Source organism: Varanus komodoensis, unplaced genomic scaffold (assembly GCF_004798865.1).
Source record: "Varanus komodoensis strain SLA01 unplaced genomic scaffold, ASM479886v1 scaffold18_3, whole genome shotgun sequence".
NCBI classification, from domain to species: domain Eukaryota; kingdom Metazoa; phylum Chordata; class Lepidosauria; order Squamata; family Varanidae; genus Varanus; species Varanus komodoensis.
The window spans coordinates 1,213,089-1,227,893 of record NW_025335549.1 but is presented as its reverse complement, the minus strand read 5'-3'; positions in this window follow the sequence as shown (position 1 = coordinate 1,227,893).

Below are 14,805 nucleotides of genomic sequence, written 5' to 3'. Positions count from 1 at the left end.
GAGAGAAATAGAACAGTGGGCCAGATGGATCTTTGATCAGACCCACAGAGCTGTTCTCTGCCATTATATATCTATGGTTAAGTAAATATGCCCAGTTATTTTCTTTTATTTAGTACATTTCTATACTGCTCACTCATTGAAGCTCTCTGGATGGCAGATTATTATCAGCACGTCAGATCCTAGGAAAGCAAGCGATACACAAAAGAAATATATGTGTGTATCGTATGTCTTTCTGAGTTCCTCCAAAATAGATGATAGCCCTGGGTTGATTAAGTTGACTGGCAAAGGGACAATGTTTTCATTTCCTATAGAACTCTATACATCTCCCCATCCATTCAGGAAGAAGGATTGCTCTAAACATGAGAGAGGAGTGGAAGAGAAAACACAAAAGCACGTTCTTTATCATCAACCAATTTGAATGGATCCACCTCACCATTTTAAATGTCTATATTGTTCCAAGCAATCAATTCACTCTAAAGAAAACAAAAATAGACTGGATCACACTCTCCAACCCAGTAGCATATATATTATCTGGGAAAACATCTTCGGTAGCTTTTATGGGAGCTGTACATCCCCTCCTTCCTTGCACACACACTGGACTCTGCCTCTTCTTCTCTCATGACCTTATTCTTTTAACATTTCCAACCCTTCTCCATTCTGTCTTATCTTACTTTGGTCCTAAGGCTGATCTCCATTGTTTTGCTTCTCCAACTGTTTTAGCCCCAGTAGCTCAAGGCTTCACTGAGAAGCCAAATCTCATCCTGGGATTTCATAGTGAGCAGCAGACTCTGTGTTTAAGGGCTATATGATGCCCTTTACCCAGTTATCTTTGTAATACACACTGTCTCTCTTTGTCTCTCGCTGAGGGCCAAACTGCATGTGTTGAAAGGCATGGCTGTAGATGAGGATGCTTTATCCCATATGTTTTGTTAATCTCTTAACCTGCAGATCAGGACCAGGGAGAAGGATTAAGACTCCCCCATTCTTTTTTCTTTGAACTTTCTCTCTCTCTCTCTCTCTCTCTCTCTCTCGCTCTCTCTCTCTCTCTCTCTCTCACACACACACACACACACACACACACACAGAGTTAGGAAAAAGAAAAAGAGGATCCATTGAATTCAAACCTTCCTGCAAGAGTGTGGTGTAATTGCAGGGGAAAAACAAGTTGGGGAGAAATTTCATTCCTTCTTTCCCATAGTGCCATGGTCCTGATCCATATTGGGGTCATGCTTGTCAACACTAGAGCAAGGTAAAATAGCAATCTCAACCACAACTGCAGGATTCATGCATCTTGTTAGGGCCTGACTGATTATGCATGTATATATTTCTTTCCTGTCCTCATCTGGCACATGTGCAGGTACCACACACAACACAGGATTCTGTAGTTTAAAATAAAGCTACACTACTTTTGGAATGAAGGCAAAGGCACACAGTGTTGAATGCTTCTCCACTCCAAAATCATAAATAAATACATAAAACATTTCCCCTGCACTGAAAACCAAATTTAAGAGAAGTAGAGTCTAGCCTACATTTCTTTTCCATATATAGGAACTATTTTTGTACAGAGAGATGTTTAGACAATGAACCCCTCACCCCTGCAGGCTGTAATTCTTCAGGCCAAGAATAGGTAGATCAGTTCAGAAAGGGCTGAAGCAGACACAGGTTTGTGTGCAAGGTTTGCAACTGAATTCTCAGAAATGAAAACGAGGAAACAAGCAACTCTTAAAAGTAGCACTGGGGACACAATTTTGGTTGGAGCAGCAGTGCTGGGAAAATGAGTATATATTTTTTTCATTTTTCCTGTTCCACTTTTCATTATTGAAATTGCTTTCTGAAGGCGCTATTTGCCTTACTAGGGGAAAAATGGGCTCCCGGCCATAAACTTGCTTTGTCCTCCAGGGGTTGCTTCAAACGCAGATGGAAGTGTTGAGCAGTACAACGATACGGGAGCAAAGGTTCAATGCATGGCCCCTGCAGTTCCAAAACTGAAGTTCCTTATGGCTGCTTATGCTGGACAAGTTATTGAGGAGACTCAACCATTGATCTGCTTTGATTAAACATTGCATTGGTCTTGGCCTTGAGAACCTTGTCAGCATATGTCCAAGGCTGCAAATCAGATGGATCACAGGATCAAGGCTGTGCACAAGCAAGCTCATTTGCACCCCATGGAATTGCTTTCAGAAAGGTGTTGTGCTAGGTAATGGCCTTGAACCAAAGTAAAGGTGGGGAATGTCTTTCAGCCCAGTGACTAAATCCAGTTCAGAAGAGCCATACTCTAGTGCTAGGTGGAGTGAAAGGCAGAAGCGATGGGAGCATAAGGTACTGACAATCAGTTTGGGTGAAGGATCTTACTGCCAGCAATTCAGTCTCAGGAGAGGCTTAGGAGGCGGGACAAATTGCACAAAATCTGGGGAAACAGCAAATCATCAGTGGCTGGAGCATGACCATCCAGGAATCCTGTCAGGGCCAGTCCTGGCTACCTGGCTGAAGGGTGCATGAGCCCAGTGCTATAGAAAAACAGTGAGCCCCATGGGCAATTCAGATGTCCATCTCTAGCTAGAAGTGTGTAATACTGACTAGAATATTAGGCTAAGATTATCGACTCTTGGGTTCAAATTTGCCCCAAAGCATAAATCTCCATATATTATTTCAGGCCAGCTGAAGTCTCTATGCCAAACCTTTCTCACAGGGCTGTGTTGTGAGGGTAAAAAAGAGACCATATATGCTGCATTGGATTTCTTTTTCCAGGAAACAGTCTACAATTGCCTTCTAGTCAACTGAAGGCAGCCAAATTAATTCTTCCAACTTTCTTAAAGTCCAAGATGTTTTTAAAAAGGGAGGTTACAAAGAGTTAATGATGCTGGTCAGTGAATTTAGTTGAGAGCAAAACAAATAGTCCTCCAACAGCGAGTCCTAGCAAATGTCTTTAACAACAATTTGCATTTTTTTCAAAGCAAAATTGTCTTGTGCTGGGTGAGTGGAATACAACGTGTGATTTTTGTGTTGTAAAAAAATTAAAAAGCTTCCAACACCTTATTCCACCAAGAGCTAAATATCACAACACAGTCAAAGAATGAATTGAGTTTGGATTCAGCTTTGAAAATGGAAGAAAACCCCATTAGATTGAAGGTTACATCTGCGGTTGACTCGGTACATCATAAATCATAGTTTCAGAATGTTAAAAAGGCTGCTGGAGGCAGAATTTGATTGAAAAACATAATTATGTTGACACTTTCATAATGCTGCTTGGCTATGTGTTAGGGAAAGATGCGAAAAGCAACTTAAGAAAGAATGCATATTGAGGAACAAAGGTTACAGGATATGCTTTTACTTAATTTTATAGACTTACACGAAACAATATGAAACCAGCAGAAATGATGGGGTATGTGTAGGGTTCAGCACTTTCTGCAAAAGGGGATCTGCCATGAAAATGGTCTCTTTTTATCATGTTGTTAATCTATATAATGATGAGATTGGTTCATATGGAGAGATCTGACAAGATTTCAGGAGACATACACCTTGGGTGGCATAGTGACCCAGCTGCAGGTGATGGTCATGATGTTGTTGATAAAATTATGAGTGGAATGGGAAGAGGGAAGACAGAGGCATGTCTCCTCCTAATAGCTGAACTCACTAAAACTGATCAGCTGCAGATTCAGGGAGATACCGGGAGGTCCTTTTTATTCAAGAGATAATTAAACTATAGAGGTCACAAGATGTGCTGATGGTCAGTGGTACAAAGGACTTTAAAAGGAGAGTCAGCAAAGTGATGGGGGCATGTCTATCAATAGATTTAGCCATGGTCATCAATGAACCCTCTATATTCACAAGTGATATGCTTCTCATTCCCTTTAGGGCTGCTGTAGCAGCATTTAATTCATCTGCAGGGGATTGCACTGGTCTACCAGGAACAATGGAACCAACCACATTATAATTTTTCTTAACCTTAAAGGCTTCAGTGAGTTCTAGCTACTTGCTGAAACAACATCCTCCTATTGTTCTAGCAGAAGAGAGCTCAAGCCAATCAAAGCCACCTGTAGCTATTCAAGCACCTCCTTCATTTCTGTCATGATTTGCATTCCTGCGTTGATCTTGCATGCAGCTTTCTCTGTGAACTTCAAGGGACCACAGATCAGGATACAGTATTTCTTACTATAGTCCCATGGGAGGATCTTATCTATTCCTCAGCTCAGAGAGACACAAGTACATGAAATGTCCTTTTCTATCCACCCTCAGCTTTTTTGAAAAACAAGCACCATTTCTGTCTTTAACATGCGAATTTGTCATATGAATATGTGGACAGTGGCAATGTTATTCTTGTCACTTTTCTGAATGAACATGGTGCTTCAGTTTGTAGGGTTTTTCCTCTCTTAACCCAGGAAATCACAACCACCACACAAGCAGCAGCACCTCTTCTCTGGAGTTCTTTCATTTATTGGAGTCACTATTGTATTCTGATTTCTTTTTAGAGACATTATTTTTGGCACCATACACAGATAAGATCAATCTATTGTTCCACAGCTCCGTTCTACCATTTGTCCATTCTACCTTGAATTCAAGAGCCCTCTCTATAATGAGCAAGGATTCATGTGAGTTTGCTCAGCAGCTATTTTTCAAATGTACACATTTCATGCTAAAAATAGATTTGGAAAAGTACATTTCTCTCCTGAAATATACTTAGAAGCAGCATAAACTATTCAGGGGTTTTCTTTTCGACATCAAAATGAGTTCTTAATCTGTTTGAGTAATTCACTCCATATAATATACTGACCTTGCAGATGAGTGTTAAAGCTTCTGCTTAAAGTCCAGGTAAATTATATTGCTCATCCTTCTCAGACATAATCCTTATTTCTAAACCCCAGCTGATTATCCATAAGTGTCCCGTCACGGACACCCTGTCTGTCTCCATCCCCTTTCTGTGGACATGCTTCTTGATACATAGCTGCCAACTCTGTCTCCATGTTCAGGGAGGGAATCCTTCCAGAATGCAAATGCCTGGGGAAGGAGAAATGCACCTTCTGTGCAGGGCAGGGTGTGCTTGTTTACACTGAGGGCCAAAGAAACTCTGTGGGAGAGTTTATTTCAAAGGTGGCAGTGCCCAGACCAAAAAGTGATGCATCATCCCTTTTCTTTTCCCTCTTTGGCCACCCACTTCTCTCCCCACCTTCAGCACACTGGGCTGCCAGCAAACTCTTGCCAGGGTTCTGCACCAGTCTTACAAGAAGGGCTGCATGGAATTGGTGGCCCTCCCTTGCGCTAGTGAAAACATACGATTTGCTCCCAGAAGATGCACTGATGGTCACCATCTTGAATAGCTTTTCAAGCAGATCAGATAAATGTGTGGAGAATAAGGATGCTGGGACTGGAAGTGACAGCTGTTCTTGGCATGCAGGCCAAGGTTACATAGATACGGACTCATCAGGTGATGAGGGATCCTGGGAACTAAAATGAGTGGATGTTGAAATGGAAGAAGCAAAGGCACTTATCTCAAGGACAACATCTCAAGATGTTCAGGTGGACATTAAAACAGATTTATGTCCCACCTTTTTTTGTACAATACATCTTTTTTCAAAGCAGTTTACCTCATTTCCCTCCTGCTCTCAATCTCATCCCCACAACAAGCACCCTGTGAGGTACATTGGGCTGAGAGTCTGTGATTGGCCCAACATCACACAGCTGGATCCATGGATGAGCCTGAGTCCAAGCCCCACACTCTTAACCACTGCACCACACTAGCTATCATGTCAAGAATGGTCAAGATTTACAAATGCAGGGAAGGCACATGGGAGAGGAACTCCTGCAGCCAGCTGAACCCTGCATGACTCTGGACCTCACTATGCAGCATGGGGAGAGATGGGCCAAACAACTAGTGGGGTGATGGAGAGAAGAAGCTTGCCCGCCTCCAAAAAGAGCATTCCAGAAGGCATGTACCGGGGTACTCAAAAAGGGAACAACGGGAAGTAGTTGCTAGATTGGCTTTGTGCATGCTCAGAGGCTCATTATTTGTTGGTTGTGCTCACTGGAAGTGCAGTGGAGCATAAAGAGCTCTTGCCAAAACACAATCTGTGTTTTGGGAAGTGTGAGGGCAGAGGGACCTGTCTCACAATGACAACTATCAGTTACTCCAACTCCTTCTACAAGAGCTGCTTCCCCACTTGGGATTCATCTGTGAGTATTCTGACCAGTGAGAAACCTGACCAATTAATCTAACTTAGAAATGAACAGTCCTCCTTCCACAATAATTAATTGAGCCCTTTCATGCTTCCTGTGGACACCTGAGATATTCTCATGTATCTCTTTGATCATAGCTTACAGAAAATATGCTCACCACTTGCGTACTTAATGGCTCTTGCCCTTTCTTCTTACCTCCCCGCTTTCCACTCCCCTCACAGCCCCCTCTCTGTTTTGAAAATAATCCTGCCAACTAGCGTCTTCCTCCCTACTTTGCCTCAAGCACTCCTGTTTTTGCCCACATCACACTACTCCCCATTGATCACCCCCTGTTCTCTTTTCTCTCCAGTACACTTAGCATTTAACCCCATTGATTTTCTCTTTTGATTCCATCAGGATGAGATTCCTTTGTTGTTATGCTGCTTTTTACATTTCTATATCCATAGTTTGTCCCCTCAAGGCATGCTGCAGCCTTGTGCATCTGGATTTCCTTCTGAAACATCTGGAATGCCCCCCCTTCATCCTTCCAATGCCTTCCTACAACCAGCCTGTGTAGTTTGACCTTATACTTCAGTCCTCACTTCAAACTGAAATGAAAAGCCAGGCTAGGTGCACCTCCGTTGCCAAGAGAAGCTTCATTGCTTATTCCAGGACTGCTTCTCTCTCCGTTTTCCTTTCAGAAGTAGCAGCAGCCACTCGGGATGGTGGTGGATTGGACTTATCTCATTTTATATATTCTTCAGAGATCATTCAGCATTGTGAACAGGACATGGGAATGCATATACCCTGATTGCATTTTGTACATTCTCTAGTCAGTCTGCAGAGTTTCCAAGCTACATATCCCTGATTTCTGTCTCTCCTTTGGAGGTGGGCAACCTACTTCCCATGGTCTGCATGCAGGCTGCAGTTAATTATCTACGTGTGGTGATGAGCTGCCTTATGAGAAAAAAGAAGACATGTTCCTACTGCCTTCCTTGAGTGTGACTCACTTTGTTAGCGCTTCATCTCCGGCTTGGACAAGGTGACCATCCCATAATGTTTTCCCATTTGAACACACTTAGACTCCAAACAAGCACGCTCTCTCTGCTCACAACTTCAAGATAAAATTTGCCTTCATCCTTCCTAATTACTCACTCCCAATAAATTAATTAAGTTGGAGTGAAATGTGCATGGATATTCTTAATTCTTCCCATATAAAGAAGCATATTAAGCAAGAGAAGGCTAAGCAATTGTACTATGTACTATAGATTAGATTTGCTATTTCTATATAAAATCCACTTCATACATAGCATTTCAGGTTCCTGATTCTACTGCTTATTATTTCTTAGCCTGGGGACACTTCCCAGCTATATCCTGAAATATTTGCTTAACCTTGGAAAAACCATGACATTGTCATACTACAACTCCTCCACGCATGACTTTTTCCTCACTTAGCTGGAGATCCTTTTGAAAGGGTATGTTTCCCCATTAGCTATACACCAGGAAACAATTTAGCAAAAAGGGACACTCCGCTTGGCTGAAAGTCACTCAAGCAGCTTCCAAGGTCAATGCAGTTAAGATTTTCACAGTTGATCTAGAATTTTGTGGCTCAAACATTTATGTGTGAATTTATCAGACATGACAATATTATCTGTTTTCTTGGAAAATCTCAAGGAGTTCTTCTCCCCATTAAGTAGTTTCTGAAAACCTATTTATTCACACAGGCATTTGATATATGCTGCTGCTAATTGTTCTTACACTGTCAGTGATGCTTGGTTATATCTTAAACTGATTTTTTACTATTAATATTAAGATCATATTTGTAACTTTGGTGGCATCTTCAGAGAGAGAGAGAGGAACAAAACCCTATCTATCAATATTTGTGAAAGCACTGATTCCATATATTCGGAACACATTTCTATTTAAATATTCAACCTTTCAATAAAATATTATATATAAACTTCAAGTTCAAAAACATAATAATTGTTAAATCATTAACCTAATCATTATTCTGTTAAAAATGGCTTCCCAGTAATTTTAGGCAAGTCACTGGGAAGCTGCCTTTGTTGCTGAGGTTATGTCTGAGCCGGTGCATGGAGGGAACTAAGATTTCAGGTTCTTGAAGGCCGATGACTTCTTGCAGCAGGACGGGCCTGAAGCATGGGAGGAACTGCAGAGGCCAAATGCTCAGGGCATCTAGGCAAGAAGATGTTCACAGCCAGAGAGGCAGGGTCAGTTGTTCTTGCCCCATGCTCAGAAATCTACGATCAGCTCTCCCCATAAAGCCGAGAGAGAAATATTTCCACAATGGAGGTATTTATGTCCTGCCTAACACATGCTTAAAAATTCTGCTTCTCCCACCTGGAATGACTTCTCAAGCATATCAGTCCTGACCCTTGCCCCCTTTATTCATGGGATAATAGCCTTTAATTTAACTGAAACCCACTAGCTAGCTAATGAAAAGCCATTTTGCCACGTTCTTAAATGGTCGTCCATCATGAAATGGGTGTCTTCCTTGTTTTTAATTAATTAGATTGGAGTGTAAATCATATAAAGTCCTTGTAAAAAAAGTGATTAATCAAAAATACGGATATTTGAAAGAAACTGTCACAGTGTTATGCTTTTCCAATATGCATTGTCTTCTGGAGGGTGTACCGACCAAAGGACAAAAAGATTATTTGCAAGGAAGGAAGTGTGTATCAATGACCCATTGTTTGCAGGCATGGACCTGGGTTTAAATTCAATTATTTGCAAATTAGCTCCCATTAAAATCAGCACAGCTTTGTTTAAGGCACTATCCTATGCATGCCCAGGCAGTAAAAAGCCTTCCAGCTTGCCCCAGCCAGCTATGCAGATAGGCAAGGGGGATACCCAGTGGATATGAGTTTGAAGCTCCATTTCCAGCCTCAGATTTGGGGATCTGAAGTATTCTGGCCTGCAGGATTGTTCCCACACCACCACACAAACACCCCAATTTAAAAAAGGCAAGCAGCTTCCTTTTGAAGCAGGACACATCTTTTAGTTGATATACACATGTCATAGGAAGTGCCCCATCCTGTACATGAGGGTGAAAACCACCCTCGGTGGCATAGCCAGAAGCGTGGCTTCTAGATTGAGAAAGGCATTACTGCCATCTATATGACTCTGGTGCACCCACAACTGGAGTATTGTAGTCAGTTCTGGGCTCCACCTTACCGGAAGGATATAGCCAGGTAAGAATCAGTGCAGCATGGGGCCACAAGGATGGTGGCTGGAATGCAGAGAAAGCTGTATGAGGCGAGACTGAAGGAACTGGGTCCTTTCAGCCTGGAGAGGAGGAGACTCCGAGGGGATCTGTTGGCCACAAATAGGTATGTGAGGGGGTGTCACACAGAGGTGGGTAGAGACCTGTTCCCCTCTGCAGAGCAAAGCTCAGGGAACCAAGGTTCCATTTAGATGCCCAGGATGTTCCTTCTGACTCATTCTGTTTCTATGTCTCAATGTTCCTGTGATAGAAGGGAGAATAACCCTTCTGATTTTCCCTTTCCTCCCTTCCTTCTTATGCACTTTGGCCAGCACAAGCAGAGATTCTGCCTGCCCATCCATGGACAAATGGATGCAAATGTACTGGTTCCATAGCAGGACCCTGATCAAGTTTCCCAGTGCCAAGAAGGAGCACCATGTGCACAAACATGTACCAGGGTTGCTCCCGCATCAGCCGGACCTGTGGATGGGCAGGTTGGTTGAGGGTGTGGGGTCATGTCTGGAGCACACAGAGATTGCCAGGGTCAGGGTTAATTTGCCTTTCCATGGCCTTTGCTTGACCATGTCACCATATAGGGGGGTTCATTTGAAGGCTCCTGAAATGTGGAGGACTGGAGAGGTGGGGATGAATCAGCCCCGACTGAAAGCAAAAAGCAATGGTAGATTTTCAGGGGTTCTAATTAACAAGAAAGAATGAGCTCAAGAAGCATGCCTACCTTTTATCTTTCCTTTCCCTTCTGTTAACTGATGCCTTAAAGAAGTGCTTTGGCATGTCTTATGTAGATAAAAGAAAAATCTAATTAAGAAAAGAGTACTGTATCTTAGATCAATATCTTTCTTTGATAAGAAACCTGCCCCTGAAGAAGTGATGGAAATGCAGCTATCTTGGGTGGGTAGTTCTTTATCATAGTTGATGGCAGCTCATCTTCCTGGAACCAAGAGCTTGAAAGAGAAAGCATCCTTCAGACCCAATTTTGTTTGTTTTCCATATTTATTATACAAGAGGAAATTCAGACAGGCCTGAGAAGCTGGAAGTTCGATTGTCTCAGAAATCTGGGAATATGCAGAAGCAGTAGGAAGTTAGAGTTATGCACAGATCTAGGACTGGAAGCAGCAACTTAGCCTTCCAATGGTGCATCATTCCAGAATTTATTTCTTTAAGTAGCATAAACTCTCTTGGTCTGCTTTGGAATTGAGCCTGGAGTTCCAAAGACAAAGGACACAACCAAAAATGCAGAGGATAGCCTTGTATGCAAGGATGATGGTGGTGGTGATGATGCTTACAGCTGGAGTCTCTGGAGGGGCATTTCATCCATTCAGGATGGGAAGGGGGTAAGTTATACAGAAGCTGGGAAATCAGCAAGGAATTGTAAGTTGGGGGAAAGAATTGGGGCAAGCAGCTGCTCAGTCTCATCCTCCGTCTTGCTCTGAGAATGCCAGTGGCAAGAAATGAGCTGAAGTGTACACCTCAATTCACATAAGAAGAGCTGCAAAACCCACTGTTTTCACCCAAGAATTTCAGTCCTAGGATCATAAATATACATAGGCATGGAGACTGGGTGATCTCAGGACATCCCAGGCACAGCTTAGGAGCCCCTTCCAGCACAGAGGGCGGGTCATCCTCATTAACCTCTGGGACAAGCAAAGCTTGGATGGAGTATCTGATCTTTCCTTTTTGCAAGGGCGATGGCTTCAGGGTCTGCAGACTGAGCAGGCAGTCTATCCCTCTTTAGAAACCCCCCAGCTATAGTTCAAAGGGACGGGTAGCAGCGTGGAGGCTTTCTAGTTTCACAGTTGAGGCTTGTTTAATAACGCTGTGCTTTGATTCATACTGAACTTTTGTGGGGGGAAAGCCCCTGCAAGTTTGTACGTATAGCTGCACCCATTCTCTTAAATCCATGCATATCTTCTTATGCACTTTTCCGCCAGTGGAGTTCAGATATCCTAAATGTTGTTTCAACAAATATGCACATTGTGCATACATTCCCTACTAGATGAATTCCCTGCTTTGCATGTTTTTGCATTAGAAAAGTTCCATTGCAAAATTCAAGATGTGCATGTGGATGGATCAGTGAGCCCTTGCTTGCTTACTTATTTAAAGCTTTTCTATCCCATCCCCTACAAATGTCTTAGGACGGCTTACAAAGATAAACAGAATAAAACAAACCCCACAGCATCCAACCATTAATATACTAAAACTCCAATTGAAATCAATTAAACATTAAAATAGTGGGAAAATAAAAAGGGGGTTGCCTGACACCGAAAAGAATATAACATTGGCACCAGGTGAAACTCTCTGGGGCGTGTATTCCATAATTCGGGTGCCACTGCAGGGAAGGCCCTCCTCTGAGTAGCCTCCTCATCATCTTCAAGGAGGGCTCCGGAAGCAGAACCTCAGATCTCAAGGGGTGGGGGGCACATAGGGGAGAAGATGCTCCTTCAGGTATCCAGGACCCAAGTTGTTCAGGACTTTGTAGGTCATCACTATCACCTTACATTGTCAGCCAGTGAAACCGGTAGAGGACTGGAGTTATATGTGAAAACTTGCTCCCCACTATCGCTTTGAATGTGCCAATGTGACTTTGGTGAATATGTTGCACTGACGCTTTGGAGATCCACTTCCTAGTCTCCAGCTTGGCCATAACTTCAAGCCAGTCACTGATTCTCAGCCTGGCCTCCCTCACAGAGATGTCATTATGTGGCTAAAACAGAGAGGAAGAGACCTTTCTAAGCTGTGTGGGGTGTTTTCAGGAGGAAGAAAGGCAAATTAGAAATATAAAGTAATCATAATAAACACAAAGCAATAGGATACTTATGAATAGGAAGTGTCTGAATTCCTAGTCTCCCACAATACACCACAGAAGAAAGCATGGTGGCATTTTTAACCCTTGCCACTCCAGACAGGTAAAGCAGAGAGAAGGACAGCTGATGTTACTTAACGTGGCAGAAGTTGGTATGGGTGGAACATCAGTCTCTTTCTTGTTCTGTATCTCAGTGAATAGGGAAATAAGCGATTCTTTACAGAACGTTGCATATTCTTTTCTCAGTCCTAGAAATGCTACAATTCTCTGGGTGTATTAGAATTTTCATCATCACCATCATGCGTAGCATAGCATGACTCAGAGCCACGCATCACATTCGGAAGCAGCCCGCTCCCCCTCCCCCCCACCCTCCAGCCTTTGCTTTTCCCTGCTTGTGGCAATTAGCAACATGAAGGAGCAAACAGTAATGTTGTGACACATTTAGTCATTACTGCAGCTATGTTAGAAGGAACTTTGCCGACTGGTGAATGTTTCCCAAATTGTGGAGTTAGCAGAATGTTTCCCACCCTTTGTTCACTTGTATGTTGCCATATAATTGCCTTTTAAAATAAAACACTAACAACCTGACATTCTCTCAAAAGGCAAGCAGATGTTACTTTGATTTAATTATCAATTTTTATTTAATAGCTCTGTGGATGAATGTGCTATTCTTTGCTGGGCAGAATTATTACTTTTTAAAAAATCCTTTTTTATTTCTGCATTGAGTATAACATTTATTTATTTATTTAGCTACTTCTATTCCGCTTTTCTTAATAATTATATTCAAAGAGAATTAAACCTACAAAAAGCAAAACATTAATAATCCAAACCCAGCATGGCACAAGGTTCCGAAGTTTGGAGGCAAAGGGGGCAATCACATCAAACCAGCTGGCAGAATAAGTTTAGCATATTTGAAGTTTATACGAGGGTGAGAGAAATGTTCTTATCTCAGCCTGAGATTCTTTCCTGAGAAAGTGGAATTCCCGAGTACAGATAATGCCCTGCCTTATATGAGATATGAATCCATCACATCCCAAGTCAGTCCATTGGGGGCATCCAGAATCCAGGATCCCCAGCAGAGGTTCATCCCAGTTGTTGTTGTTTAGTTGCAAAGTCGCATCCGACCCATCGCGACCCCATGGACAACATTCCTCCAGGCCCTCCTGCCCTCCGCCATCCCCCGGAGTCCACCCAAGCTCACACACACTGCCCCAGTGGCTCCATCCAGCCACCTCATCCTCTGACATCCCCTCCTTCTTTTGCCATCTATTGCTCCCAGCATTAGACTCTGCTCCAGGGACTCCTTCCTTCTCATTAGGTGACCAAAGTATTTGAGCCTCATCTTCAATATCTGACCTTCTAAAGAGCAGTCAGGGTTGATCTCCTCTAGGACTGACCAGTTTGATCACCTTGCAGTCCAAGGGACTCGCAGGAGTCTCCTCCAGCACCACAATTCAAAGGCCTCAGTCCTTCGGCGCTCAGCCTTCCTTATGGTCCAGCTTTCACAGCCATACATTGCAACTGGGAAAACCATTCTTCCCAGACTATGTCCTAAATGGTTGTTGTCATCGTCAGCCATTCAGTTGAGTCTGACCCTTAGCCACTCTATGGATCATTGCTAAGTACTAAATACTGACTAGAAATACTAGGGATTGATGAGGAAACCTTTAATCATTTTGCACTCCCTCATGGAGTTAAACGATAATGCCATAGATCGTGCATTATGTTCAGAGTGAGAACACAAGTCAGCTATGCAATTCCAGGTAACAAAGAAGAACAAGTTAAACAGGGCAATTTTATAAAGCTGGAGTATTGGGAAGTGTTGCATGGCTTTGAAATTCCCACCCTTGGAAAGATGAGTCCAAGTGTAAGACAAAGCATCTAGGTCTGAATTAATAAGTGTATTTGTTGTTGTTGTTGTTAGTCGCGAAGTCATGTCTGACCCATCGCGACCCCATGGACAACATTCCTCCAGGCCTTCCTGTCCTCCACCATCTCCCGGAGTCCACCCAAGCTCACACCAACTGCTTCAGTGACTCCATCCAGCCACCTCATCCTCTGACATCCCCGTCTTCTTTAGCCATCTATATTTCCCAGCATTAGGCTCTTCTTCAGGGACTCCTTCCTTCTCATTAGGTGACCAAAGTATTTGAGTTTCATCTTCAGTATCTGGCCTTCTAAAGAATAGTCAGGGTTGATCTCCTCTAGGACTGACCAGTTTGATCGCCTTGCTGTCCAAGGGACTCGCAGGAGTCTCCTCCAGCACCATAATTCAAAGGCCTCAATCCTTTTGCACTCAGCCTTCCTTATGGTCCATCTTTCACATTGCAACTGGGAAAACCATAGCCTTGACTCTACGCACTTTTGTTGGCAGGGTGATGTCTCTACTTCTTAGTATGCTGTCTAGATTTGCCATACCTTTCCTCCCCAGGAGCAAGTGTCTTTTAATTTCTTGGCTGCAGTCCCCATCTGCAGTGATCTTGGAGCCCAGGAAAATAAAATCTGTCACTACCTCCATTTCTTCCCCATCTATTTGCCAGGAAGTGAGAGGAATGGATGCCATGATCTTAGTTTTCTTAATGTTGAGTTTCAAGCCAACTTTGCACTCTCC